At 37.2% G+C, this 27225-nt stretch overlaps 1 long non-coding RNA gene and 1 pseudogene across 10 annotated transcripts; both read left to right on the forward strand.

Annotated features, from left to right (window-relative positions):
• Positions 1–12753: 12753 nt before the first annotated feature.
• Positions 12754–16482, forward strand: LOC113275813. 10 transcript variants are annotated; one of them, XR_003323791.1, is made up of 7 exons: positions 12754–13032; positions 13163–13207; positions 13463–13585; positions 13760–13842; positions 13985–14926; positions 15038–15094; positions 15226–16482. It is a non-coding gene; the product is annotated as an uncharacterized LOC113275813 (long non-coding RNA). The 10 variants fall into 10 exon arrangements; XR_003323785.1 differs by having other exon boundaries at positions 13463–14926; positions 15226–15349; positions 15945–16482; XR_003323789.1 differs by having other exon boundaries at positions 13463–14926; positions 15226–15349; positions 16199–16482.
• Positions 16483–26896: 10414 nt separating this feature from the next.
• On the forward strand, positions 26897–26996 carry LOC113276753 (annotated as a pseudogene).
• The last annotated feature ends 229 nt before the right edge of the window (positions 26997–27225 follow it).

The raw sequence follows: 27225 nt of genomic DNA on the forward strand, positions 1-27225 counted from the left end.
ATACCACCAGTTGAAAGACACAAAGTGTTTGAAAGAAAGCCTGAACCAGGGGAATACATTAGTATCCTCTGATGTTTTCTTTTCTGACATGTTCTACTCAAGGGAATACATTAGTATCTGATGTTGTTTGATTATTCATTCCCCCGAGTCTCTCTTTCTTCCCTGTAAGAGAACTCCATCAGCAACAACTGCATTCGTTCTTTGTAATTTAAATTCCTACACCATCTTTATGTGTTTTTTTTAATCCCTTAATTTTTTTTTGGATATACTGCTTGATTTGGATGTTAGACTGCGCAATGGAGAAGCGCCACATCCAGCATTTCTTCAGTTCATTATATGTATAGTAATTTAGGACAGTCTGCATTGCTAATGTCGTAGATCATTTCTTTTAAACTTTGTATAATTGTTTTTTTATAGGGGAATAATGCTTCTTCTTTTTTGCGGTACTTCCTTGCTTATCTGTTGTAGATTGTAGCTCCTGGCGAAAGTTTTTTGATTTTTTGCAGTGTAATATGGTGGTTATGTCGTGAATAAAGACGACCATAGGATTCGAGATCATGTGGCCTGGAAAAAAACGGCGGGTGGAGTAATTTGTGGCCGTTTAGATTAGATCATGTGGCCAGAATATATTGTGGGCGAGAGTAATTCGGGTCCGTCCAGATCCTCGGGAGTGATTCAGGGCCGTGGATTCTGTTGCACGCTCTCGTCAATAACGAGGCATCCTAATTCTAACAACAATAAGATGTAGAAATACTTTGCTTCGTTCATTTTCTCTTCATATGAAAAAAGATTTCCTGCGCAAGATTTTTTGATTGATTCACTGATCAATTCTGTTTCCCCTCTTCACACAAACCCTGGATCCTTGTTTTCCTGTTTGGTTTATTTGTTTAATTTTTATTACAATGGGTGTTTCATCAGATTTGATTTATGTTGTGAGAAACAGTGGGTTTCATCAGATTTTGGTTTCTAGGGTAAAGCCAGCTCTCAAATTTCGATCCGAAGTCTTCAATTTCGTAGGTTCTCCACTTTACTATCAATTAAATCGTGGGTTTTCTGGATAATTTCTATTTAATCGTTGCGGAAGAAATCAAATTTTGTTTTTAGTTTTTTTTTACAAAAGAATTATATTTTTTTCGGGATTATAAAAGATTGGGTATTCAGTTGAAGAGAAATTTAGGAGGCAGAGTTTAATCACGAAGACGATGCAGAGGAAAGGAAGAACAAGGTAAACATCTGGAAACCCTAGAATTTTTAAATCTGTAATTTTTTATTACAAATTGATTGGAATCAGATTGGGTTGTTAGAGAAAAGCTTGTTGTTCATATTGATTTCCAGTTGATATTGATTAATTCAAGAATATTTTTTCACTTGATTGTTGTTATTGTTATTTATTGTTGTTATCAATCCTAATGATCTTGCTGATGATGATGGGTTTGTTTTGGGATCGAATTCTTTGTAGGAAAATCAATTCGGAGCAAGAAATATAATATTGTAGAAATATGATCTTGCTGCCGTCTTTTCAAGTCAGAGTCCATATATATGATCAAGAGATATGGGGTTTGAAGTAACTAATCGTAAAAACAATACCACCAGTTGAAAGACACAAAGTGTTTGAAAGAAAGCCTGAACCAGGAGAATACATTAGTATCCTCTGATGTTTTCTTTTTTTACATGTTCTACTCAGTGGAATACATTAGTATCTGATGTTGTTTGATTATTCATTCCCCCGAGTCTCTCTTTCTTCCCTGTAAGAGAACTCCGTCAGCAACAACTGCATCCGTTCTTTGTAATTTAAATTCCTACACCATTTTTATGTGTTTTTTTTTAATCCCTTAATTTTTTTGGATATACTGCTTGATTTGGATGTTAGACCGCGCAATGGAGAAGCGCCACATCCAGCATTTCATCGGTTCATTATATGTATAGTAATTTAGGACAGTCTGCATTGCTAAAGTCGTAGATCATTTCTTTTAAACTTTGTATAATTGTTTGTTTATTGGGGAATAATGCTTCTTCTTTTTTGCGGTTCTTCCTTGCTTATCTGTTGTAGATTGTAGCTCCTGGCGAAAGTTTGTTGATTTTTTGCAGTGTTTTAGTTTGTGCTTTTGGAGGCAAAGCAGTGCTTTTGGAGGCATAGAAAGAAGATGATGCAGAGGAATAAAAGAAGAAGGTATGCACATAAATAAAAACCCTAACTACAACTGTATTATCAAGTTCTTTTTTGGTTTTGATTCTTCTTTTTGATTAAACTATATCGGCAGTGTATCTCAAATCAATATCGCTGTATTTTTAAATAGAGGTGATTCAGAAGTGCTAATAGTGTTGTGTTATTTCTAAATTTCATACTAAGATATTGGATGTGTACAGATTTATGGTTTCAGCTTATTTATCTCTAGTTTTTTTTTTTATATTCCTATTAGTTGTACAAGGAGACGTGTTGCTGAGCATTACAGTTGGGGACACCTGATGCAACTTTGAATCCATGAACTGGATTAATGGGTACAAGGAGATTTGAATCAACTTAGAAAACTATATTTACTATTTTATCTGGTTCTTTGTCAGGTTCATGGAGCACCAGAAGAAGAATAAAAAACCAGTTAATCAATGAGTTTTAAGGTGACTGAGGGATAAATTATGTGCCTGAACATTTTCTCTTCTTTTGATTCTCTTCCAAAGTTCAAATTCGTTGTTATATGATGCGCTCGCAATTCTGTTCACTTAATTTTTTGATATTCGAAAATGGCATGTGCTCCTTTGTGCTGCAATGTCCCTTGCATAGTTACGTACGTTAAACATAATATTGTAGTAACTGAATTACGTCTCCTGGCAGGTTCAATCGCAATAATCCGTGAAGCCTCAATAGCGGCAATTATATGATAACGAAGTATTTATCGTATCACTGCACTGTTCGCAGCCAATCCATAATCCGTGAAGCCTCAACAACGACAGTTATATGGGACCACAGATAATGATAGAAAGTGGGGTTGATGTGCTAATGTCCGCGGCAATGGGAGATGATGAGTATTGATTTAGTATAGGAGGTGATTTCCAAGGGTTTGTGGAGTCTGATTTGGTTTGTGTTGGCAGGGAAGACATGTGAGATAGAAATCGGTTTGTTGTGCTGGAATTGAGAAATTGCAGGTGATGCAGGAATGAGGAATAGGCAGTGATGCTCAATGTATTGCAGCCGCATTTGAGTACCTGGGATTGAAGTGGTTTGTATCTCAATTTTGTATTTGTTTTTTTGGCTAAATTTTGATTAGGATTAGGCCTGTCAATGGAAATCCGTTAACCGTTATCCGAATCCGATTACCCGGTTGCCGTTACGTTTAGTTCCATTATATCCGTTATCCGTTATCCGTTACCGATAATGTAGCGATTAATTTTATCCGACGGTGACGGCAACGAAAGACCTATTTCCGTTAGCCTTAGTTCCGTTAACCGCTAACGTGTGCCTAGCACGTGTAAAATTCATCTATACCTAGGTTACTATACTCGAATCAACATCATTTTCATCTTCTTCTGTTCTTCAACTGAATCAACTCACAAACGAGAGAAGAAAATTGAAATTAGGGTTTTCAATTCGTGAAATTAATCATGACCCAAAGCGAAAGAGGAGCATCCAATTGCGTTGGTTCATCAAAAAGAAGTCATCCCTCTCAATCACTTTCAGTTGCATCTGAATTACCTTCTGCATCTCAAGTTCAACAATCAGGAATTCAATCAACACCTGCTGCTGTTGCAACAGAAGAAGCAGTAGAAGAAATAGAAGTAGATGAAGATCCAATTATAGCTGAAGCAAAGAAGAAACTGCGTGCAGTAAGGTCTGATGTTTGGGATGATTTTGAAAGGTTAACTGAAAAGAAGATGGTAAAAGGTAAGGAGATTGGGATACTTGTAGCTAAATGCAAACATTGTAATAAGAGAATGACTGCACCCAGTAGCCAAGGAACCAGCAAATTGCATTACCATGCCAAAACAAGCCTGCAAACAAGAAAGGACAAACAAAGATTACTACAGTCAGAACAGGTAATGCACAAACTAAGCTTGCTAATTTGAAGTATGATGCTGATGCTACTAGGATACTAGTTTCCAAAATGATTGCTAAACATGGTTATCCAATCACTATAGTTGAGCATCCATATTTTGTTGAGTTTGTGAAGTCTTTAAATCCTGCTGCTAAACTTTACACTAGGAATACAGTTAGGGAAGATATCATGAAACTAAGAACTGAGTTCAAAAAAGACTTACAAGACCAATTTGAGACAATTACATCTAACTGTAGTTTAACAACAGATATGTGGTCATGTAAGCATACAAAGGATGGTTATTGCTGTGTGACAATGCATTACATAGATGATGATTGGAAACTGATTAAGAAAACACTTGCATATACTTTAGTGCCATCACCACATTCTGGAGAAGTTCTAGCATCTGTAGTGAAATCAGTATGTCTAGATTGGAACATAGATACTAAGCTTTTTGCTGTTGCTGCTGACAATGCTAGCTCCAACAATGTTATGATGGACCATCTGAAGAAATGGCTTGATAGCAAAGACTGTTTAGTTCTTAATGGGGATATGTTCCAAATGAGGTGTAGTAATCATGTATTACACTTGATTGTAGGGTGTGGAATGAGAGTGGCTGCTCCATTTATAGATGCAGTTAGAGAGTGTGTAAAATATGTCAAAGCAAGTCAGGCTAGAAAAGAGAGATTTGAATTTTCTATTGCTCAAGTTAAGCTTCCTTCTTCAAGGTCTGTGGGTTTAGATGTGGATACCAGGTGGAACTCCACCTATAAGATGTTAAAGGATGCAATCTTTCTGAGACAAGCTTTTGTTAGGCTAGATGATTTAGATAATGACTTCAAGATACTACCAACCTCTAAGGAGTGGGAACAAGGAGTACACATATGTGAATGTTTGGAATTGTTTGATGTCATTTCAACCAAATTTGCTGGGATTAAGTATCCCACAGCAAATTTATATTATAATGGGGTGCAAGAAGTTAATAGATGCATTAAGATATGGGAATCAAGTCAGCATGAGTACATCAGAGACATGGCCAATAATATGAGGATGAAATTTGATAGCTACTGGAAAGAAAGTAACACTTTGATGGGCATTGGGGTTGTTTTAGATCCTAGGTACAAAGCTAAATGGGTGGAGTTTGTTATGAAGAGAGTATATGGTGTGGATCACTATAAAAGTCACTATAACAAATTTGAGCTTGCACTCAATGCTCTTTTCTGTGCTTATGAAACAAACACTACAGCTCCAGATTATTTTGATTCTGCAATGCATTCAACTGCATCTGAGAGCTGTGCAGGTACAAGTACAACAACATCATATGGATTTGGTTATGATGATTTCATTATGGAAAACAATATGTTTGAGGTTGAGAAGTCAGAATTGGAGACATACTTAGCAGAACCAGTTCTTCCTAAAGGCACGGATGCTGAAGAAATGAGGTTTGATATCTTAAGTTGGTGGAATAATCATTCTGCTAAGTACCCAATTCTCTCAAGGATTGCAAGAGATGTATTGGCTGTTCCAGTGACAAGTGTAGCATCAGAATCCATGTTTAGTATTGGTGGCAGAGTTCTCACATCTCACAGGAGTTCATTAGCTCCAGATCTTGTTGAAGCTTTGCTTTGTTTGGGTGATTGGCTGCCAGATCTCACTCTCAGTGAGAGCAATAGTTATGTTACTGGTAAGTTTCCTTATATCTTAATATTTTACTAGCTTTTACTGATAGTTGTGACTGCACTGACATTGCCACTTTTATTGGCTTATTGCACTGACATTGCTACTTTTATTGGCTTATTGCACTGACATTGCCACTTTGCCAACTTAAGTTGCTTCACTGACATCACTGTCTAACACTTTTCATTTTCCTTTCAAAATGCAGAAGTTGAGGACTAAGGAGGAATGCAGTTGGCATTGGCAGTGGAGAATTTGGAGATGGAGGAATGCATTTGCAGTTGCAGATGCAGTTGGCATCCCTTTGTCTTTTCTTTTGCAAAAACTTGGTTTTTTTCTTTTGATAGAACATGTGATGATATGAACATGTAATTTGGTTTAGAACATGAACATCTGTATGTTTTTTTTTTCTGTGTGTCATGGATTTAGAACTTGTTTGCTTGGATTTAGAACTATTCTATGTAATTGGTTTGTGTTTTAAACCTGCTTTTGTGTTGTCCTGTGACATACCGGTTAATACCGGAAAATTAACCGTTAACTGATAAGTCCGACGTAACGGCAATGGTTTTGGATTTTACAATTCCGTCGGCATTTAACGGATAACGGTTAACCGCTAATTTAAACGGCAACGGTAGCGGCAGAGCCATTATTTGTTACGTTAAGTGCCGTTGACAGGCCTAATTAGGATTTTTGTTAATCTCTGTTATGATAGAAGAATTAGAAGCTTAAATTTTAGAAAAGGCCCAATTTCACGGCTTAACCAATGGTCTTAGTTATGTCTTCTTTGAAGAGATCCTATTAGGTTCATATGATTTTGATTATTTGTTGATGAATTTGCAGGTTGATAATAACTGTGGAAGATATAAGAGATTTGTGGTTGGGTTAGCTTCAAAGGCGTAAATATAGGTAATAAACATTGATTAGGATTATCACTTTTGTATGATCACTGAATTTGTATTTGCAGCTGATCCCATCAATCCGAACGAGTCCATAAAATGGCTATGTAATGCCTCAGATGCTAGCCGTTGGCTTGCACGTGGTTGTTAGCTTTTATGTATCAGCATAGGTTTAGTATAATGAATTATATCAATCGTATATGTCTGGAGTCGGAGGTATTACTGGCATTAAGGGAAATAAGGCTGCTGATATTCCCTTCATGTAGTCTTTGAACTTTCAATGTCAATTTCCTATAATTAGCAGCATTAAGCCTTTCTATTTTGTGATATTCATTTTTGTCTTTCAAATTAAAGTTCTTTGATATGGTTTTGCACCTCTAAATTCCAGAAATTATCTCATGTCTCTGAATCTGCGTTATTTTAGTGGTAGAAGCCTGAGGAGTTAAATTTTTTTTGAGTGTTTGGTTCGAAGCACATCATTTTGTTTATTCTTTTATCCATGTTCTTATCATTTGTGTGTTTCTATATTTTGTAGGCCAGTTGTGTGGATCAAATTATATCAGTAGAAGACACATTGTGCCTAATTCTTAGTTGTTCATGGACATTAGAGTTGGCATAGTTGCCAGGGCAAGTAACCACATCGTGTTCGGGACCAGGATTTTAGGGTGAGAATCAAGATACGATGTGATTCTGAAAACTCGAGTGTGGGATGTGACCACCAGTGCATTAGAGTTTACCGTATTACATTGCTTCTTGGTTGCTCATATTGCTTGAATAATAAGTCCTTGAGCCTCTTGATGAAATGTTTGTGTACCAGGCTTGCCAATTCACATATAAGTATGGTATGTTCTCATGGGAATATGAATTTTGGTTTTTGCCAATCCAGATCTAAGTACGGTACGTTCATGGGAATGTGGATTTGGTTTTCAGAGAATAATTTTGGATTGTAGAATTTGTTTATATGATTTGCTCACTCACTTGGTGTTACTTATTGTCCCAATGTCTTCAACTTCGTGCTAAAAAAATCTCTGTGTGAAGTATTTTTCTTTCGTGAATCGATGTATGCATTGGTTTCTTCTTCTCAGCACTTTCGTCGTTGTGAAAGTACTATTTTGTGATAAGCTTTCGAACTAAGGTTTTGCAGGATATCGGGGAGATGATATCTACAGCAACCCATATAGGCAGGCCATTTGGTTTTAATTATTACTTCCTACCAAATTCAGTAATCTAATGAATTTCATTCATATCTATACCATATGTTTATGAGCATCGATATTTGCATCATGGGGATTTGATCTTTTATGAAGTAGCCATTGACATCACCGAGAAGATTTATTCGATCAATCTCCAGAGAGAGAGATTTTTTATCGATATGGCATCAGGATGAGGAATCACAAGGAACAAAGGAAGGTGTTATGATTTCTGGACATATTTTAGTGAATGTATGTCCAATTGTAGAGAACCTGAAGATTTTGCTCTTCTTAGAGAAGATTATCCTGAGTGTCTTCATCATGCTAAAGAGGTTCGTTTGTTCCTTCTTTTTTGTATGGATCTGATTACTGAATTTGAAATTAACATGAAATTTTAATACAAACCCTAGCTTTGAATTTAGAGGTAACCTGTTGGGTTTTTTTTCTTATATTAATGTGCTAATTAAGTTTTCTAGATGTGATTAGCTGTTACGATGACATGTTCTATTGATATTTTATCATAAGAAAGAAGACCTTTATCATAGGATATTGACTTCGTTGATCCCTGACTACAGTTTATTGATATTTTACAAATCTCTAAACAAGTTGCCACAAATTAAATAGTTAATAATTGAGTATACTGAGTATTCAACATCCTAGACTCATCGAAGGAAATTAAATTATTCGCTAAGAGCTGCAATTTGATGCTAAGGTTTCTGGTGGTAGTGTTCAGGTTGTGTAGCTGGTGACGGTAAATTGATATTAGGTGGTGTTGGACGTCCAGATGATTTAAGAGGTCCAAGAGCTGGTGGTGTATAAGAACAGGTGGGAGAGGAAGTCAACGGGAAGTACTTGCTGGCTTCTGGTGTATGGACAGGTCATATGCAGTTCATTTAATGACACTTTTCCAGCTGCTTCTATCTCTTAATAAGACAAGTCTTTTAAATTATGGACCTGTGGTGCAATGGTAGCGCATCTGACACCAGGTCAGAAGGGTACGTGTTCGATTTACGTCAGGTCCAATTGTTGGTATTTAAACGTGCCCTATCCTACAGAAAGTTGAAGTGTTATTTTATGTTTTGGTTGAGATTCACGTCTTTCTCATAAGTGTTTATCTTTCCTAGACTTTAAGTAAGTCATACGGTAGAGTAATTCATTTAATGTGGATGCTTTTTATGGGCTAATGCTACATGTCTGCCTTTTCGAGATTGTGTCTCAGTGTCTCTACAGGAAGAAGTGGATGCACTTAACTTCAAGGCTCAACAAACAACAACTAAAGGTAACACTAACATGTAAGGGTTCTTGATTCCATATGAATTTTTAAATTGTAAGCTTACATGTATGGGTTTTGATGTGCTTAACTTCAGGACTGAACAAACAGCAACCAAAGGTAACCCTAACATCAGCAGAAATACACTTCAGACAAGCAACAACAAATTTGAATAACTAATTCAGAGTATGGCTTATCTTCCCCTAATATTGTATCAGTTTTTATACAGTTTTAACTTCTATCTTCCTAATGATAAGACTGTTATTTGTTGTTTCTGATTATGGATTATGTTCAATTATATCTCATCGTTAAGCCTTATTGCATGCAGATTGTCCAGGAAGCCCGCATACCTGGAGAACATGTATATGTTCACACAGAACGTCTGTAGTAGGACTTGAAGCCGATGGTAGTGGGGATTTATGTTAAGAACTACCATGATAATGTTGTAGTTACTACAATTTTGTACACAAACTAAATCAAGGACCTGTGGCGCAATGGTAGCGCATCTGACTTCATGTCAGAAGGGTACGTGTTTGATTCACGTTAGGTCCAATTGTCGTTATTCAACCGTGTCCTATGAATAGTTAAAAGTGTTGTTTCTGTTTTGGTTGAGATAGTCACTGTTTAGTTTGTTATCTGGGTACTTCGTATGTAAGTTGTTGTAGATCCTCGCAACATTTGAACGAGAATCTAGATTGCCTATAAAGAAGTTGTCTGCTTCTTTGGTTGCAGAAAAGGTATAATTTTGGTTGATTTTTATTTCACTCATATGAGGTTTCTATTTTGCATTACAATAGAGAGAAACATAACACTAAGATTTGTGAAGGATCCATAGAGGAATGTTGGTGTGGTATATATTGACAACGAAAAAGGTAGGTAATGGTAATGTTTGTAATATCTGCAAGTTTAGTGGGAGCGGAATTGTCATGTGGGTTACAGGTTCTCTTCATGTTCAGTTGGTTTAATAGTGGCATTCAGTACTAAAATTTTAAGGTAGACACTTATAATAAATTCATGTCCGATGTTTCTGGCAACACTTGCAAATATGTTGGTTGTGTGTGATCCAACTAAGTAAACATGCAAATATGTTGGTTGTGTGTGATCCAACTAAGTAAACACGCCACTGTGACCCGACTAACTAACACACTATAATATGATACGACCAACTAAATATTGAGACCGTTCTGTTATGACCCGGCTAACTAAATATGCTCTCGACTATTATGCACAGGATGAACTAACACATTAATTTGATGTGGGCACAACATTTACCTGTAATTTTTCTCCACCATCGGGGGCGTAGGTCCCGGCTTTCCGGCTACTATGATCCAACTAATTAAACACTTTATTGTGAGCCGACTTAATAACTACAATATAATATGACATGACCAACTAAATATTTGGGCACTATATCTTCTTTTAAATTTTCTCCACTGTCGGGGCCGTAGGTCCCGGCTTTCCGGCTATTATGATCCAACTAATTAAACACTCTACTGTGAGCCAACAAACTAACACACTATAATATGACACGACCAATTAAATATTTAGGACCATAACTCCTTTTAAATTTGCTCGACCGCCGAGGCCGTAGGTCCCGGCTTTCCCGCTACTATGATCTAACTAATTCAACACTATATTCTGCGACTAATAACACACTATAATATGACACGACCAACTAAATATTTAGGACCATATCTGCTTTTAAATTTTTCTCGACCACCGAGGCCGTAGGTCCCGGCTTTTCGGCTACTATGATTCAACTAATTAAACACTCTATTGTGAGCCGACTAACTAACACATTATAATATGACACGACCAACTAAATATTTATGACTGTATCTGCTTTAAAATTTTCTCGACCGCCGGGGCCATAGGTCCCGACTACTATGATCCAACTAATTAAACACACTATTGTGAGCCGACTAACTAACACACTAAATATGACTCGAACAACTAAATATTTGGGCACTGTATCTGCTTCTAAATTATCTCGACCGCCGGGGCCGTATTTCCCGGCATTCCGACTATTATGATCCAACTAGTTAAACACTCTATTGGGAACCGACTAACTAACACACTATAATATGATTCGACCAACTAAATATTTGGGCACTATATCTGCTTCTAAATTTTCTCCACCGTCGGGGCCGTAAGTCCCGGCTTTCCGGTTACTATGATCCAACTAATTAAACAGTCTATTGGGAGCCGACTAACTAACACAATATAATATGACACGACCAACTAAATATTTGGGCACTATATATGCCTTTAAATTTTCTCCACCTCCAGGGCTGTAGATCACAGCTTTACGGCTACTATGATCCAACTAATTAAACACTCTATTGGGAGCCGACTAATGAACACAATATAATATGACACGACCAACTAAATATTTAGGACTATCTGTTTTTAAATTTTCTCCACCGCCGGGAGCGTAGGTCCCGACTTTCCGGCTGTTATAATCCAACTAATTAAACATTCTATTGTGAGCCGACTAACTAACACACTATAATATGACACGACCAACTAAATATTTAAGACTATCTGTTTTTAAATATTCTCCACCGCGGGGCCACAGGTCCCGGCTTTCTGGCTATTATTATCCAACTAATTAAACAATCTATTGTGAGCCGACTAACTTACACATTATAATATGATACGACCAACTAAATATTTGGGCACTATATCAGCTTTTCAATTTTCTCCACCGTGGGGGCCGTAGGTCCCGGTTCTCCGGTTACTATGATCCAACTAATTAAACACTATATTGTGAGCCGACTAACTAACAAAATATAATATGACACGTCAAACTAAATATTTGGACACTATATCTGCTTTTAAATTTTCTACGGCCCCGGCTCTCTGACTACTATGATCCAACTAATTAAACACTCTATTGTGAGCCGACTAATGAATACAATATAATATGACACGACCAGCTAAATATTTGGCACTATATATTCTTTTAAATTTTCTCCACCGTCGGGGCCGTAGGTCCTCGGCTTTCCGGCTACTATGATCCAACTAATTAAACACTCTACTGTGAGACGACTAACTAACACACTATAATATGACACGACCAACTAAATATTTAGGACTATATCTGCTTTTAAATTTTCTATGATCAAACTAATTGAACACTCTATTGTGAGTCGACTAACTAACACAATATAATATGACACAACCAACTAAATATTTTGGCACTATAATTTTCTCCAACACCGGGACCGTAGGTCCCGGCTTACGGCTACTCTAATCCAACTAAATAAACACTCTATTGTGAGCCGACTAACTAACACATTATAATATGACACTAACCAATTAAATATTGGAACCGTTCTGTTATGACCACATACTAAAATTGCATGAGAAGATACTGATCGACCGACCAAATAAATGAACAATAAACAAAACTTAAGTAAATCTTCATATTCAATTTGAAAAAAATCGACCAGCCGTTGAGCGGCCGGCGTGATACCTGGTCTCTCCATTAAGGAAATATGGTGGTTATGTCATGGATAAAGACAACCGTAGGATTCTAGATCCTGTGGCCTGGAAAAAAAACGGCGGGTGGAGTAATTCGTGACCGCACAGATGGGCGAGGGTAATTCGGAGATTCTGTCTCCGTGCGTTCATTGGGTTGCTCATATAACTGGGTTTCTTTATTCGCGTCGGTCCCTCTCCTTATTCTCTTTCTTTCTCATAAACCCTATACGCAACTACTCCTTCTTCTTCTTTATTCGCGTGGTTTCATGGGAGAGATCACTGATTTTTTGATTCGATTATATTATAATCTAACAAGTAATTCTTCTGTGTCCGCCACCTCTTTCATTCTTCTGAATTCTCTTCTGAAACCAAACCCTCTTCTAGGTTCTCTCTTCAAATTCCGGTCCTATTGTTGGGTGTTAATGAACTTTCTCTGAGGAATTTCTTCCATTGAAGCAAAGCTATTGGTTAGGGATGATACTGCTGCTGTAATTCCAAGATCGTTAACCTTATTTTGATCTCTATCTCACAGTTGCTTAATTATTCATTGAATTTGGGTTTTTTTAATTTAATAAATTGAATGGAAATCCTGATTTTGTTTTCAATATCATCAAATAGGTCGTTGAAGAATCCCTGATGATTTCACGGATTTTCCTTTTTGAGGTTAGTTTCAAAAAGAACCCTAATTTATTTTGTAGAAATTTTAATCCCTGATTTCATTATGGATATGAGAAATTCTTAATTAGGATCCTGAATTATCTTTGTTGGTGATGAAGAAGATGTATATAGAAATATTGATTGACGTTTTTGATTGATTTATGCCCAGGAAGGAAGTGACACACAATTGATTCGTTACTGCGAAATGCATATAAGTAGAAAACACTGATTTTTTTGGTTCAACTGTAATCTCTTCGCCAGGTCTTTGAAGCGAAATTTGAAGGAATCGGGAGCAGTTTTGAGATCGAGGGATACGGATAAAGCTTAAGAAAGGGATGATGATGGTTGTGCTGATTGTTTTGGTTGACTAAAACTCATGCGAAGGTAAATCAGAATACATAAATTAGGATTTGTCAATTGACTCTTGAATTGAATTATAAACTGAGTAATTAGTGATGGGTTTGTTCTTAATTGAAGAATAGAGAATTCTATAGGGTTCGATTTTAGTTTCTTTTGGAAATTGAAATCTTAAGTTAGGGTTTTTGTGAATTGAATCAGAAATTTTGGGCAAAGTTGAATCAGAAGGAAAAGAAGAAACGTGCTAAAACCCTGTAATTGTTATCTCTGCAGGGGTTTCTTAGGTCTGAATTCGATCTAAACTAATGTAATACGGTTACCAATTATGATAATTAGGATTGAAATCTTAACTTTACGCCCAATTTTTATTGATTCGATACTTTGAATCTCACTTGCTGGGGTTGCTGTTGGTGCTGGATGGCAAAGTGTCATAGCTTATGTGAACCTAGCCTGCTATTACTTGGTCAGAATTCCTCTTCAAGTGATCCTCGGTTACCTTATCGATTTTCAAGTTACAGTAATTTATTTACTAAAAGTTTGTCTATGCTAAACCATAAAGCAATCCTGAGTGATATAGCCAGCAAGTACTCTGATGGTAAACAACGGCTGTGTGACAATGTGAGGTCAGTCTATTATCTACTTTAAGTCTCTGCACCTATTGGAAAAAGTGCTATTTAAAAAAGTACAGCAGAAAATGTTGCTTCCAATGAGATACGGTTTTCTGACTTTAATTGGTCAAGTGCTACTTTGTTTGAAACTAACTCGAGTATGCTATTGTATCTAATGTATAGCTTCATTGCCTACTGAATCTGCCACCCACTGTGGAAGACTTGATGCAGACTTGAGTATCATCAATACTTCATTGGGAACGCCAATTCAAAAGGGATTGTTACCGAATTTGTCAGTTCACGTGTACTGGAATTTTTTTCTTTCGTATTTTTTTCCAGCAAGATAATTTGCTGAAATATAGTGTGTATGGGGTTGCAACAGCCTAGAGGTACTATTGTTTCTTACCGTTTAATCGTGATTATGTACATGAAATCTCTAGGATTAAAATTTATTCATGTCTTTCCATTAAGGGGGTGTGTCTTTACATGCAGGGATATTCAAGTGATAGTATAGTTGTATATGGGATCAAGTTATTGAATTCTTCACCTAATAAAATCTTATACCAGACTGTGGAGGTTAATGTTTGTGGTTGCATTAGAGGCTTGGTAAAATTCGCAAGGCTGGCAATGGTTTGCATTAATTCTTTCAAATTTTGTAACTCAATTTTGTATTATTTTATTTTTGAAAAGGTTGCGGATTTGGATTTTGTTTTTGATTGTTCTTCCACCAGATGAATCAAAATACTTCACTTATAATAAGGTACAAATTTGTTGAATACATTTTTGTATTTCCCTTGCTTAATCTATGATCTCAAGGGTTAAATTTTTATTCAGAAAAGTGATTGTGAGTTATTGTCTTCATAATCTGTAGTAGGATCATCCAGACAGGTAGTCAATTTGAAGGTACAGAGGCCCCATCACAGTAAAGGTATCTTATTCATTGATCAGTCATTCACTCTCATTCTATTTGTTTAACAAGAAGCTAATCATTGGTAATAATGCTATTGCGAGTGATGCATGGTAATCCGGAGCTAGCTTTACATGGGTCTTTTCTTCCAGGTTGGAAACAAGGACGGCGAACTGTTGGCATTTACAAATTATTGATCTGGTGACATTTTGCGTAATGCTGGAAGGCCAGCTATTTTCCTATTGGTTGATAACACTGCCAACAGACCTCTTTAAGGTGTGTCTTCTTAATACATTGAGTCTTTTTTGGAAAGTTGATGTCAACTGTAATCATTATTTTTGTTTTATAATCTGACATTGTATCATTCTATATATCCTTAGTTTACTATTTTAGCATGAGAGTGAATGTGTACCAGCAGGTGTATACCGAGGCACAACTAGCACCTCATTGTAAGTTTGGTTGTTCAATAAGTATCGATCCTTGCGTAGTTCATACTTATTGATTTATTAAAAATTATATGCCAGCTTTGAGTAATAATGAACCAATAACAAAAGTGGATGGTGGTCGTACTGTTAAGGGTGGAATAGTGCTCTTGCAACAAACCAAAAAAATATAAACAAAAAGCTTCTCTTAACCTATAATTATACCTCCATACTTTATTTTGCACGCATCTTTAGCCTGCAACAACTAGATATGTTTCACCTGTAATTTGTTCTACCGGGGGAATTGATCAAGTCTTTTCTGTATAGCGTAAACTGGAGCATACTTCAACAAAGTACAGTTGATATCCCTTTCTCATGCAAAGATAAATGAAGTAAATCACTAAGTGCAATGTTATTGTCTTCTTATTTATTTCTATATTTTGTTCTAGGGAATCTTGATTTGCGCTTTTTTCACTTTCTGTATGCATGGAAATCCGCTAGGGGAATCCAAATACTACCCACATTTAGGGAGTCTTTTAACGTATGTACTCAAGCTAAGAGGAATTTAGTTCCACCTTCAAGTAGTGCTATTTAATTGTTCAATTTTTCTGCTTTTGGCAGGTATGGGTAAATTATTGTTACTTTAGGATGTGGATTTGCAATGAAAATTTAATTATTAATTTTTGTTCTCCCAATGTCGTAGGAATCATCTCAGATTTTTTGCCTTTGTCTTTAGTGCTGGAGGATGTCATGCCTCATCTGATCAGGACCATGGAGATAGGTATTTTCATATTAAAATTATATCAGTTGATTATTTGGTTTTCATTAAGATGGTTTCCCTCGAAAAAGGTTCTTTGCTCTCACTTTTTTCCTTGACTAATTGATTTGGGCCAGTTGGCCCTGTACAAAATTCATTCTTTATGATGTTTTTCATGCGTACCTATCATTTTGACGTGGATATTTTTCATAAAATATCATTAGCTTTTATGTCTGAGTAATGAGTAGATGATAGAATTTGGTGGTTGATTCGTTAGATATATAACCATGCTAATGTCATCGTTCTTTGACATGTTAATGTTTTGTTTGTCTGCGAATGCTCATCGAAGGACATCTACTCTGTCTGCCACACGTATAACAAAACTTAAAAATTGTTAATGATCTTCAAGTACGCGGACTTTGTAAGCAACGTCTGCAGGCATCAAGTATGTGGACTTTGTACGCATACATTTTGATTGACAAAAATTTGCTTGCGTTTGGCTCATTTTATATTTTTGTAGTTTGGTACAAGATCTGAAAGTCTATATTAATGGGAGAATGGTTGGAAATGTGTGAAGCTAATAGTTTATGCAAACTAACTGTAACCGTCTACGACCGAAGCGTGAAGGTAACAAACACGAGAATGAGATACAGGATTTTCATTCCTACTTAACTTGGATGGAACTTATATGTGCATTTTTTAGAGGTATGTCAACATATTCATATCCATATGCTTATGTTTCACGACTACAGTGTTAGCACCATTTTTTCTTGATTACGGTAGTGGTTCGTCAGTTTGGTTATACATAAAAACATGAATTATGATCACTTAGAATAGAATAGAAAACCCTCCCATATTTCATAACTCCCCATACCATTGATTGCCGTCTTAGCTCAATTAGTAGAGCGCGTGGCATTCTGCAACGAGGGTGTGGGTTCGATTCCCACAGACGGAAATATTGGGGCATTGATGAACCAGTGGAATCATCAAGAAAATAAGTAAAGGAGAATGATTTAGGATGACAATTGGGTTCTTTACAGTAAATGAGTTCTCTACTGGAATGATTTAGCTTAATTAGTCACAGTGTGGCCTGTTGATGAAAAATAGGACAGTGTCTAGAGGAGAAAGTGTACTGGAATGGATGACATGGTGGTTTGGGTACCTGAAGTTTGTTAATAATATTGGCAGAAATTGCTAATTTTGCTGTTTGAAAAACAAAAAAAGGATGCAAATAAATTGGATAGGTTAAGAAAAGTAGGGGAAAATGCCTTTCAGTTTTAAACGTAATGGGCACTATAGGACTAAAACATTATCAAAAATGCGCAAAGCGCACTAGGATTTCCGTTTTGCAGGAAAAAATTGTTTTAAAATTTAACCGATCGTGTCATTTGTTGTCTATTGGTTCATACGCCAGATGAATCCAAACTCTATACATATAGTATTTGCATTGGTGCGATGTGACATGTTAATTCATTGGACCCTTTGTAGATATCATTATTTTTTTATTATTTACCTTTGTGGGATTGAGAGGGTTTAAAACAACTACGTGGTCAAGAATAAGTATGCATATATGCTTATGATTAGAAGTGGAAAACACGTTCGATGGGGTTTGTCATACAAGAACATCTAGCATTGCCCATGCTTTGGCACTGCACAAGGATAACAGTTACTTGGATGAACCTACTATGGAATATTTGAAGAAAACGAAGGTAGTGTTGCTTCCTTGCAGTAGATTATATTTGAATCATTTCGATTCCAGTTGGTAGTCTAGGTTTTGTATCCTACATTCCTAAATCAATTTTTATTTATTTATGTTACTAATAGGGAAGAGATGATTCAGAATAAGAGTGCATTGAAGGTATGTCAACTATTCGTATCCGACTCTTTTCTGAATAAGATTTTTCTTTAATAAAAGCATATTGTACTCGGTTGGTGAAGGCTTATGTTTGATGTGGTTCTATCTTAGTATACGTAGGAAATATACTACCTGCATCCTATATCGGTTTACCGTTTGGGCCTCGGTATACTACTTTGCATTCATTCTTAGAATAATACTCTTCAAAAGCTAATCAGAGAAATTCCTTCAGAATTAAAGTTTGACAAACTCTCTTCATAATGATTTCAGTCTGCTTTTACCGAGACCAAAAGGCTGCTCAGTTTGTTTATTCTCCATGGAGTATCATTCACTGAGTGATGATTTTTAGGACTACTCTGCAAAACCCCAAGCGTAATTCTATTCAGTACCCAGTACTATTATAGCTCAAAGAATCGATAGCTATAATAGTAATGTTTATATTTTTTCCACAAAATATTGCAGTTGCAGATTTTATGAGATTTACCTATTTTAAGGCCGACAGATAACGTGCCCAACCACTGTTTTGTATCCAAAGGTGAAACGAATAGAAGAATATAATATTGTGCGTCATATTATGAATAAATATGGTGGTTATGTCGTGGACTAATTTTAAACACGCTACACTGACCCGACTAACTAACATATTATAATATGACACGACCAAAAAAATATTGGGACCGTTCAACTATGACCCGGCTAATTAAATATGCCCTCGACTATAATAGACATGACCAATTAACACACTAATTTTATATGTGGGCTCTATATTTGTCTTTAAATTTTCTCGATCGTCGGGGCCGTAGGACCCGGCTCCCTCCGACTACTATGATCCAACTAATTAAACACGCTACGGTGCCGCGATTAACTAACACACTAATATGACACGACCAATAAATATTGTGACCGTAGCACTATGACCCGACTAACTAAATATGCTCCCGATTATTAAAGACAGGCTAACACACTAATTTAAATCTAGCCATTACATCTGCCTTAAATTTTCTCGACCGCCGGGGCCGTAGGACCCGGCCCCTCAGGCTATTATGATCCAATTAATTAAACACGCTACAGTGACCCGACTACCTAACACACTATAATATGACACGACCAACAAAATATTGGGACTGTTCAACTATGACTCGACTAACCAAATATGTTCCCCATTATTATAGACATGACCAACTAACACACTAATTTAAATGTGGCCACAACATCTGCCTTTAAATTTTCTCGACCGCCGGGGCCGTATGACCCGGCCCCTCCGGCTACTATGATCCAACTAATTAAACACGCTACAGTGACCCGTGATGTGATTTGTAGATAGTGGTAAAAGTGGTTTGATTCTCAGACTTGTGAAGGATATTAATTAGACTTAAATTCTAATATTAAAATAGAAAACTCACTAAAAATTATTGCAAACTCAATCAAAGTTGATATCAATATTAAAAGAACACTGAGGCTAAGATTCCACTATTTTCCAAATTCAAAGTGATTTAATCCAATATTTATATTCATGCAATTTTTTTCGTTCAATTTGATTCTAAATTATTGCAACAAGTAGATTCTCAAAATAACAAGTGTAAATCCGAAGCATAGAACATCAAAAACCTAGGTCCAAGCATGCTCTATCAAAAGAAATAACAATTGCTTAACAAGAATCATTCAAACAATTTTCACTCAAGGCAAAACAATCATAAAAATAATTGCGATAAATAAATAAGAATATACCATTTTTTGTTGGAAAAATAGCTTCCTCTATCGCCTCAGCAATGGGATTTAGCTCCTCATATTAATCACTTGCTCAAAATACATGTTTGTTGCTCAAAAGTTGATTAAAAGAGTGAAAGGTGTAAAGCAGCTGATTTGCAACAGCGTAAAAGTGTCACAGATCTCTGGTACAAAGAGGAACAATGATTACTGTTGTATATAAATATTACTTATCTTCTGCTGTTGAACAACGACATTGTTCTGCGAATGTTTCTCGTGCGTCAATGTTCTTCGCGTTCTTGAGCTGTGCAGCAGCAGAAACAGAGTTTGATAAAACTCTGATTTCTTCTTCTCTGGCTCTCCTCCGGTCCCCAAACTCTCGACACCCCTTCTATATGACCCAAACAATCTATTTATATCAAAAATACCGATTAAATCTCTCCCAAATCTTCCAAAAGCTCTTTCCTTCTCTTCACGACAAAGTTGCGGCATTTTTTGTTTTAGAATTTCTACGCGTTTCTGAGCTTTCCTTTTTATTCTAAACTCTTCCTTAGATAGATACAAATCTTTGGGAAGGTTTATAGCACTTTAATCTCTCTAAAATTCCTAAAACAGGTCACACACGTGACTTTCCATATATTTCTGTTGTGATAAAAATCCGTCGATTGAGCCCAGTCTAATCGATTTCAACACCCGTATCAGATTCCTAGACCCATAAGGAGTCTATCCTATGAAAATCATTGGTTTAATCGACCACAAATTCCTCCAAATCAAGAACCCTAATCTGCTCTTCACTGCCAAGATATTTCCCGCCAAAACTTGGTTTTTGAAATGTTGAAGATGGTTGCCCCTTATCTAGGGTAGGGGTGCGATTAGCAGCTGCCTGGAAATGGGATTCCCCTTAGTAATTAGGTTACCCCTTATCCAAAGTGAGAGTCCGAATAACAAATGTCCTCCGGGTGCTTTCCGACAACTTTTCGAGCCAATTTTTTCCAAAAATGTTTATTGGCCAAAAATACCTACAAATAAATAAAACACCATAATAAGTACAAAAATGAGCCCTAACAATATATAGAATCGAGACAAATCGGACACAAAAATGTGTCTATCAAATACCCCCAAACCTATTATTTGCTAGTCCTCGAACAAAAATAAAATAGAAATAAAATCCTAACACACTGTCGCAGGCATCGTCGATTTCATTTAGCGTATGCAATAATCCTTTAAACCCCTAGGTGTCCCTAGTGGCGGAGTGTTGTCTCCGGAAGGCTTACCAGAGGTATACCCACAAAACCTTTATACTCCAGACCCTAGCTATCTACACAGAACCTTGGAAGGCACTAAAGAATCTCCTTGGTTGGCATACTTATTGACTACAGGAGGAAGTACCCTGATGCGAAATTCCAATTGCTGTACACGAGTTCGCACTCAAGCATACTAAAATTCATATGAAGTGACATAGCTCTACTCAGATAGTCGCACTATGGACATCAATATCCGGAGTCAAAACTAATCACATGGATAGATCAAGAAGATGGATATAGAAAAACATAGATGGTTTTGATGTTTACTAGGTGAACGGTGTTTCTCATATCTGTCTGAAGGCCTCCGCCAAAATGAACCTATCCTAATGGACTGAGATACTAGTCTGACTAATATCAACACACTGGCATATACAAGGGAACCAGTGATTGATAATCCTAACTCTAGGTCAACACACTGGCATATACAAGGGTTCCAGTGGTCGACTTTATTGAATTTATTCCAGTTGGTCTGATGGTCTGGTCTCAATTTTTTTTTTTCTTTTTCGTATCTCAATCACTCTAATTCACCCTAGCATTGGTAACAATTTGAATCGTGAGCCCCACCTAATCACTTAGAGAAACATAGTTTAAAAAAAAAATAAAATAAAAACAGAAGTGAAAAGGACTCAACGAGATATGGTTAAACTATCATGTTATTTCTAACACCCGAGCTATGTGCTTTTATGAATAGACTCTTTAGATGTTGCCATCTAGTCAGATTGGTTCCTCAACTCCTACAACCAAAATGCTTCCATCCACTTAGATTGGTTAGTGCCATCCTTAATAGGGATAAATTTCTAGGCTCTGGAGTTTGTTTATTGCAACGAAAAGGTAACGAAAAGTTCTACCCCACCCTCAAACTTAAATCTAACATTTTCCTCAATGTTTCTAATTAAAAAAAAATACCAAAAATATAAGTAACATGAGGAAATAGTAAAGAGAGAATTCGGAAAGATAGTACCTGGGTGAAGAGTAACCAAAAACCTACAAAAACATTATACAACATACAAAATCGCCTCGATGGTCAATCAAGGTAAACAGGGTTCTCCAGAGGAACCTCCTCAACATCACCTGTAGGAAAAGGCTCTAAAAAGGGCTTCAATCGCTGACCGTTAACCTTCGAAGAACTACTACCATCTGGTGTCTCAATCTCAACAGCGCCATGAGGAAAAACAGTACGGACCACAAAAGGACCGGTCCACCGAGAGCGCAACTTCCCAGGGAATAGATGCAAACGAGTGTCATACAGAAGAACTTTTTGACCTGGAGAAAATGACTTTCGTAAAATATTCCTATCATGCACAAGTTTCATTTTGTTCTTATACTCCTTAGCACTATCGTATGCATCTCTACGAATCTCGTCCAACTCATTGAGCTGGAGCTTTCTTTGAGCTCCTGCCTTGTCAAGTGAAAAGTTTAAGTTCTTAATAGCCCAATAGGCTCGATGCTCTAACTCAACAGGCAGGTGACATGCCTTGCCAAACACTAAACGATAAGGTGACATTCCAATGGGTGTCTTAAACGCAGTACGGTAAGCCCATAAGGCATCAGTAAGCCTCGACGACCAGTCTTTCCTATTTGGATTAACTGTTTTCTCTAGAATACGTTTAATTTCCCTATTGGAAACCTCTACCTGACCACTAGTCTGAGGGTGATATGGGGTTGCTACTTTATGGGTAATACCGTATTGTTTCATTAAAAGAGCAAACGGTCTATTACAAAAGTGTGAACCTCCATCACTAATTATAGCTCGCGGCGTACCAAAACGTGTAAGTATATTCTCTTTCAAAAACTGGACTACGACCCTGTGGTCATTCGTTTACACGGAACCGCCTCAACCCACTTAGACACATAGTCTACAGCGACAAGTATGTAAAGATAACCAAACGAAATAGGAAATGGACCCATAAAATCAATGCCCCACACATCAAAGACCTCAATCACTAAAATAGGGTTCAAAGGCATCATATTTCTACGGGAAATGGTTCCTAACTTCTGGCAACGCTCACAAGAAACACAATGACTATGGGAATCTTTAAACAACGAAGGCCAGTAAAATCCACACTGCAAAATCTTAGCAGCAGTCTTCTTAGCACTAAAATGACCCCCACATGCATGTTCATGACAAAAGGAGATAATACTAGACTGGTCACTCTCAGATACACATCTCCTAATAATCTGGTCCGGACAATACTTAAACAGATAAGGATCGTCCCAAAAGAAATGCTTAACCTCGGCTAAAAACCTAGAACGATCTTGCTTACCCCAATGTTGAGGGGTTCGACCAGTAACAAGATAATTCACTATATTTGCATACCAAGGTGATTGGGAAACAGAGAACAATTGTTCATCAGGAAAGCTATCCCTTATAGGAAGGGAATCACTAGGGGAACTAACAACTAGCCTAGACAAGTGGTCTGCTACTACATTTTCTGCACCCTTTTTGTCTCTAATGTCTGGGAAATTTGTAAAAAGGATCCATCTAATCAATCTAGGTTTGGTATCCTTCTTAGAAAAAGGTATTTCAAAGCAGCATGATCTGTATAGATTATGATCTTAGAACCTAATATAGGACCTAAACTTATCCAAGGCAAACACGATGGCTAAAGTTCCTTCTCGGTAGTTGTAGTTCATTTGGGCATCATTCAGATTTAGTTTGAGTTGTTCTCGTTGTCCTAAAACGACGCCTATAGCATAATCTGAAGAATCACACATAATCTCAAAGGGTAGGTTCCAGTTAGGTGCCTGGACTATCGGGGCAGTAGTGAGTAAAGTTTTAAGCTTCTCAAAAGCCTCTAAACAAGCATCATCAAAGACAAACTTAACATTTTGCAAGCAAATTGCAAAGAGGTCTAGAAATCAAGCTAAAATCCTTAATGAATCGACGGTAAAAACCTGCATGCCCTAGGAATGACCTAATATCTTTTACGGTTTTTGGGACCTGTAAAGTCTTAATAAGGTCAACTTTGGCTTTGTCTACCTCTATACCCTTTGAAGAGACGATGTGCCCTAAACAATTCCTGATTTAACCATGAAATGGCATTTTTCCCAATTAAGCACTAAATTTTTTTCCTTACACCTAGTCAACACTAATGTCAAATGATGCAAGCACTCATCGAAAGATGAACCAAACACTGAAAAATCATCCATAAAGACCTCTAAGAACCGTTCTACCATATCAGAAAATATGCTCATCATACAACGCTGAAAAGTTGCAGGGGCATTACATAGCCCGAAAGGCATGCGTCTATACGCAAAGGTACCAAAGGGACAGGTAAAAGTGGTTTTCTCTTGGTCTTCTGGGGCAATAACGATCTGATTATAACCGGAGTAGCCATCTAAGAAGCAATAGTGACTATGTCCAGCTAATCGCTCTAGCATTTGGTCGATAAAAGGAAGGGGAAAGTGATCCTTCCTTGTGACCTTGTTCAATTTCCTATAGTCAATACACACACGCCATCCCGTGGTCACTCGGGTTGGGATTAATTCATTATTATCATTCTGGACTACAGTGATACCTGATTTCTTGGGGACAACCTGAACAGGGCTGACCCACTTACTGTCTGAAATTGGGTAAATAATACCCGCATCTAACAACTTAAGCACCTCTTTTCGAACTACCTCTTTCATGTTAGGGTTCAGTCGACGTTGCATCTCCCTAGAAGGTTTGGAGTCTTCCTCTAAATGAATCTGATGCATACACACAGTAGGACTTATACCCTTAATGTCTGCTATAGTCCACCCTAAAGCTTCCTTATTGTCTTGAAGTACATTTACTAGCCTACTTTCCTGATCACTATCCAAATCGGAAGCTACAATCACAGGTAAAGTCTCAGATGGGCCTAAAAACACATACTTTAGAGTATAGTAGTGGTTTAAGGTCCAACTTTGGGGGCTCTTCTAAAGAAGGAATTAGGGTAGTCTCAGAAACTGGTAACGGTTCGAACCTAGCTTTCCATCTATCAGTGTCTAACACAGGGGTAGAATCTAATAGAGCATTCACCTGTTCAATAGTGCTATCGTCGTCAAAATCTAAACCAAAATGGGATAGACAACTTTCTAATGGGTCTTCAGAAAATGTTTGGTAATGACTCCTGAACTAAGGCTTCTATCATGTTCACCTTCAACACATGTGTCATCTAGCTCATGAGGTTGCTTACTGACATTAAAAATGTTCATCTCCATAGTCATATTACCAAAAGATAAACTCATCACACCATTTCGACAGTTAATGATCGCATTAGACGTAGCTAAAAATGGGCGACCTAAAATCACAGGTATCTGGTTCTCTGGGTCAGGGACAGGTTGGGTATCTAGGACCACGAAATCCACTGGATAAATAAACTTGTCGACCTCAATAAGAACATCCTCGATAACACCTCGAGGGATTTTAACAGACCTATCAGCTAACTGCAGTGTCATCTGAGTAGGTTTCATTTCACCAAGTCCTAGCTGTAAGTATACATGGAATGGCAGTAAGTTCACACTGGCTCCTAAGTCAAGTAAAGCTTTTTCTACCCGGAAGTTACCTATTGTGCAAGCAATGGTAGGAGAACCTGGGTCTTTGTACTTTGGAGTTGTGGTGTTCTGAATGATTGAACTTACGTGACTAGCTAAAAAGGCTTTCTTATGGACGCTAAGTTTTCGCTTTCGCGTACACATATCCTTAAGGAACTTGGCATAAGCAGGAATTTGCCTAATTGCATCTAATAAGGGAAGGTTTATGGTAACTTGCTTAAAAACCTCCACTATGTCATTAAAGTTCGATTCCTTCTTTGTTGGTACTAATAGCTGAGGAAATGGGGCTCTAGGCTAAAATCAGACCTTTCAGGAACCGAATTCACATCATCAGAAACTTTATCAGTCTCTTCAGCTACTGGTCCTGAGAGGTGAGATCCTGAGGGGTGAACTACAGTATGTTCACTATCGGGCATGGTTACCTTATTGTCTAACTCTACCACTTCTAAGGGTTCTAAACATTCAATTGATTCGATGGTTTTGCACCTAATTCATGAACTCCTCTAGGGTTGGGTTGTGTTTGACTAGGAAACTTACCTTTTTCTCTCAAAGAATCACTTATCAGACCAACCTGGGTTTTTAACTCGGAAATAGCCTGACTATTTTCTTGTCCTATCCTGTTACTAGCTTGTAGACTCTGTTCTACGGATAACTGAATTTTGCAGTTTGCTGAGTTAACAAGGCGAGAGATTCCTCTAAACTTAGGATTTTCTTATCTGACTGATTCTGAAACTGAGCTAGTCCTGAAGGATTCTTAGTATAGCCAAAACCTGGGGGAGCATTAGAATTACTAAACTGACCTTGACTTTGGCCCTTAGACCACGAAAGGTTCGGATGGTTTCTCCAACCAGGATTATAGGTTTCTGAATATGGGTCAATCTTTTGACGGTTATCAAATCTAGTGTTATTATAAAGAGCATTGGCTGCTCTTCAATATTCTGGCCTTCCCAAAAAGGCTCCACTCTACCACTAGTCTGGCCCACTTCTAAGGCTTCTAACCTTTTTGCTATAGCAGCAATTTTGGCATCTGATTCATAGCCTCCTTCTACCCTATTAACGTTTCCTCTACTTAAAAGAATTGTTTTCTGGGGTGCCCTACTATTTTCCCATTGCTGGGTTTTTTCGGCGATTTCATTAAAAAATTCCATCGCCGCATCAACAGTTTGGTTTTCAAATCCACCAGTGCATAGAGACTCAACCATGGTCGTTGTGGAATAATCTAAACCCTCATAAAGGATCTGAACTAGCCTAACCTTTTCTAAACCATGATGAGGACACTGGGATAATAAATCATTGAACCTTTCCAAATACCTATATAAAGATTCTCCCTCTTGTTGTGAAAATGTGCATATTTGCGTCCTAATAGACGATGTTTTGTGCCTAGGGAAAAACTTATTGAAAAAGGCAGATGTAAGTTGTTCATATGTCTCAATTGACTCGGAGTCCAAACTATACAACCACGACTTGGCCTTATCTTTCAGGGAAAATGGGAATAACCTAAGTTTCAAAGCATCATCATCTAAGCCTTAATTTAGAGTACTACAAATTTCCTCAAAATCCCTAACATGGTAATAAGGGTTTTCATTTTC

The sequence above is a fragment of the Papaver somniferum genome, chromosome 4 (assembly GCF_003573695.1).
Source record: "Papaver somniferum cultivar HN1 chromosome 4, ASM357369v1, whole genome shotgun sequence".
Taxonomy (NCBI): Eukaryota; Viridiplantae; Streptophyta; class Magnoliopsida; order Ranunculales; family Papaveraceae; genus Papaver; species Papaver somniferum.